Genomic DNA, 4,871 nt, shown 5'->3' on the forward strand with positions numbered 1-4,871 from the left:
AGTTGTGCATTGGTTCAAGATTTGATCTTAGGAGCTCTGTGATTCCTGAATTACCAGGTGTAATTTGTTCCTTTTTATTCTTGTAATTGTTCTTTTCTAAACTTGTAAAAGGTGTGTAAACCTGTAAGGTCAAAGGGTGTTCTGACTAAGGTTGTTTGAAAGGCAAAGAGGTGAGTGCGTTAGTGGTTTCAAGAACACCTCTTTGTGGCTTTGAGTGTGTGTAATCTGTGATTGCTTACTAGTGGAAACCTAGTGGTTGTTCTGGAGACTGGATGTAGCTCAGGGTTGAGTGAACTAGTATAAATTGGTTGTGTAATCTCTTTCTCTCTCACTCCTTATAAACTGTTTGATTTGATTTTGTTATTGCTGCCATAAACAACCAGTTAAAACGAAGTTTCAACTGATTGAAATTTTGCAAACAGTTTCAATTACCTTGTTCGATTGGCTTCCTTGATTACTTCTTTTGTGATTGTTGTTAAAACTTCATTCTTATCCAATCTTTTTGAAAATATTTTGACAAACAATCCCCCCCCCCCCCCCCCCCTTTTTAAGCCATTAATTCTAACAATTGACATCAAGAGTTAGGTTTTTGAAAAATATTCAAGTTCTGTTTTTAAAACTACTTTAATGGCTGATAAACTACCTTTTGGGGAAGGTGCTTACATAAACAGACCACCACTGTTTTGTGGTGTGAATTACCAATTTTGGAAAGTTAGGATGAAGATTTTTATGCAATCTATGAATAAAGAAATTTGGGAAGCAATTGAAAATGGTCATTTTATTCCTCAAGTTAAAAAAGATGATGTCTTTGTTGATAAGCTTCCATCTGAATGGACTGAGGCTGATAGAAAGAAAGCAAAGTTTGATTAGATTGTTAAAAATATTATAACTCTTGCTTTGAGTTGTGATGAGTTTTTCAGGGTATCACAATGTACTTCAGCAAAAGAGATGTGAGACATCCTTGAAGTTACACGTGAAGGAACTAATGATGTAAAAAGGGCAAGAAAACATGCTCTCATCCAAGAGTATAAGTTATTCAGAATGCATAAATGGGAGACAATCTTTGATGTGCAAAAACGGTTTTCCCACATTGTAAACCATTGGAAGATCTTTGACAAAGTGGAGTTGAACATAAAGATCTTGAAGTGTCTTTATAGGTCTTGGCAGCCAAAGGTCACTGCTATTTCTGAGTCAAAGGATTTAACATCCATGACAGCAGCTTCTTTGTTTGGTAAGCTAAAGGAGCATAAGCTTGAGATGAATAGGTTGGTTGTCCAAGAAAGTAAGGACAAACACAGCAAGGGTATTGCACTTAAAGTTGCCAACCAGAAAAGGCAACAAGACTTCAGTGATGAAGACACCATGAGCTTGCTTTTAAGGAAGTTTAGAAAATTCTTGAAAAAGAATAAAGGTTAATCTTCAAAGAGGTACAATTCTAAGAAGCTAAATGACTTTAATCCTAACAAATATACTTGTTATGGTTGTGGTGAACATGGACATATCAAAGCTGAATGTCCTAACAACGAGAGCAAGGAAAAGGCTAATTTCAAAGGTGAAAGGAGAGGAAAAACCAAGAAGACATACATAGCTTGGGATGATAATGAGATATCCTCCTCCAGCTCTTCAGAAGATGAAGAAGCAAATCTATGCTTAAGAGCGTCAGCATCAAGCAATGTAAGCTCATCTCCATCAATCAAAGGTAACACTTACTACCAATTACTTGAAGCTTTCAATGAAACACATGAAGAAGCTAATAGATTGGCTCTCTTGAACAACTGATTGAAAGGATTGAACAACTGGCTTGAAAACAGAGTTAAAACATTGGAAGAAGAGTTGAAAAAATCTAAAGTTGATTTTGTTTGGTTTACAAAAATTTTGCTTGCATGTGTGACTAATTTTTGTGAAAACTGTAAATCTCTTGAAAAGAAGGTTCACTACCTTGTGAAAACTGTGGATAAGCTTACAAATGGAAAATCCAACTTTGAAAATGTTCTTGCATTTTAAAATTGTGTCTTTGGAAAAGCAGGCTTAGGATTTTATCCATATAGCAAAGAGAGTGGGATTTCAAAACCTTTTTCATCAGTGCCAGAAAATCAACTGATTAAAAGAACGAAACAACCGGTTGTTACATGCTTTTACTGTATGAAGAGAGGTCATTATGTTAGATTCTGCAGGTTTCGTAAATCTCTTGTTCCTAAAGGTATCTTTAAATGGTTTCTAAGAAATTTTGATGGTTTTAAGGATAAATTTAACATAAAAGGTCCCAAGTTCATTAAGGGATCAAATCTTGTGATTTGATAAGCTTTATTTTGCATATTTTTGCCTCCACTTGAAGGGTTTGTAAGTTCAGGAACTCATGGTTGCAAATAAGCAAGACAATGCTTTGTTCTGAAATTGTGTACTGCTTCATTTGTGTACTATAAAATCTTGAAAAATAACTCTTTGTTCCTTCTATACTTGAACATTTCATTTTGAATTCAATTTTGTATTTCTTCACTTAAGGATTCTGGATACAAAACTATGTGCCTTCAACCTGAATTCTTGTATGTTCAGGACAGTTAAAAGAATTTGGCTTTTTCAAAAAAATTTACTTGTTACGGAAATTCAACTGATTGTATCTTCGAAACAACCGATTGTTTCAACTCTGTCAGCAATGGTCAAATATGTTTATAATTCAATGTACTTTGATTTGATTTTCTGTTTAAACCCAGTAGTTTTTATGGTCAACAATGCTTTAATTACAACCTTGAATACAAAATCCCTCTGGAATAACTTCTCTTCATGGAATATATTCTTCTAAACCTTGAAAATTAAAATTGCTTTTAAGTTTGGTCAAATCAGCATGTGTGTTTCTATGCTTTCTGTTAGGTCTGGCAGAACTGCTTTATTGTTCTGGTATGATTCCTTTTTCAGTTTGAATTCAACCCACTAAATGTCAACTTTGACTGACTATTATGGGTATATATGTATGAGGTTACTTGTTGCACTTAATCACAAGAAAAAAAATTATTTTTTTTCTCTCTGCACTAAATTTGTTCTGCAGTGTGCTCCATTCTCTTTCTCTACCTAAACCATGGCATCAACACCTTCATCTTTTAAAAGAATGAAGACAAGCGCAATAAGGAATGGTGGAAAACTAGAAGGCTGATTTTAGGAGAATCAGAATTGATAGACAAGTACCTACATGAAACTAGTAGGAAGATTGTTAACACTCCAAAGCTTGTTTCTTTCACCTGGATGAAACAAAAGAATCTTACTATGGTGATGAGTCTTCTAAAGAAGCAAAGGCTGAAGAGATTCCTCAATCTTTCTGGAAACATCTACCCATATTTGGTGAAGGTATTCTACACAAACCTTCAATTTAATGGTGACACTCTCAACTCTCATGTGAAGGGAGTGGACATCATAATCACCAATGATGTGTGGGTTGCCATAACTAGGTTAAAGTATTTTGGATTAAGAATAAACAAAGTAATCTTGGAGTGATAGAAGAATTCAACAAAATGCAATTCTACAAGAATTGTCTCAAGAATCCTCTCTCAAAGGTGAGAAATTTTTCTGTGGGAGGATTGAAGCTTGATGAAAGGCTCATTGCCTTCATAGTTTCTTGGATAATCACACCAAGGGAGAACAATCATTCTACTTTCTCTGAAGAAGACTTGTTGTTAATCTACTGCATCATGAACAAACTGAAGCTCAACTGGATTCACATCTTTAAAAACCATATGCAAAAGGCTATAAGGTTAAGTGACTTCCACTATCCCTATGCCATTTTGATTTCTAAAATTTTACACTATTTTGAAATAGATATTGAAGAAGAACTGGCTGAGATTATAAAACTTTTAAGTGAGATCAATAGTGGTTCCCTAAGAAAAATGGGGTTTACCAAGATTGGTGAAAGGTGGGTAAGCAAGGATGGTGACCAAGTTGGCCCAAGTGGGACTCATGATAAAGAAGAGACTGAAGTTGCAGCAAACCTGGAGGTATCTGCTATTGAGACTCATGGAGCTGATCCAAGTACTGATCACATGGAAGATAGGATGACTTTAATGTCTCCTTTTGAGAGGCTCATGGTAAACCGAATGGATAGCTTTGCTGAGAACCAGAGAAATCTTCATGAGCTGTGTGAATCAAGGTTTCAGCATATGGATTCAAGGTTTCAGACCTTGGATGAACAGGTTGAGGAGGTTCAGAACTACTTGATCTGCAATATGGAAGGAATAATTGAAGCAAGCCTAAAGCCTTCATTTAAATTGTTGGTTTACTTTTCAGAACAATCTTTTTTCCTCTTTTATGCTATTTTTTAATCCTTCTATCTTTCTATTTGTGAAGACAAATAGGAGAAGTGAGCTTTTGGGTTATAATGTTCTAATATTTGCATATGTTTCTGTTTTGCACATTTGATTGAACATTAACTGCTATAAATAATTTTTGATTTTATATAAAACTCTTATACATATTTTAACCGGTTATTCCTGCAAAATAATTGTTTTGTTGATATTGCACTTATGCATGATTGACTGGTTTCTCACATTGATTTGGTTGACGTTCCTCACTGGAAATCACCTAGTGGAAACTAGTTTGTGGTGCCTGATTAACTGGAATAGATTATCCTGTATTTCTATATTTGCTTGTGAATGCAGGTTAAATAAGATTCTAAAAAGAACATTCCAAAAAGCATCCCAAGGATTTCTCTCCTTCAAATAGGGGGAGATTGTAGAACATGAAAGCTTTGATAATCCACATCTGAAGTGAAGGGTTGATGCTTTACTGTTTTGGTTGGAGCTTAGTTCTATGGTGTTTAGAATCCTTGTACGGATCATTCTTGTCCTATTCACAAAGCTAAAACAATTTATGTTAAAAAAAAAAAA

This window comes from Phaseolus vulgaris, chromosome 7 (genome assembly GCF_000499845.2).
Source record: "Phaseolus vulgaris cultivar G19833 chromosome 7, P. vulgaris v2.0, whole genome shotgun sequence".
NCBI classification, from domain to species: Eukaryota; Viridiplantae; Streptophyta; class Magnoliopsida; order Fabales; family Fabaceae; genus Phaseolus; species Phaseolus vulgaris.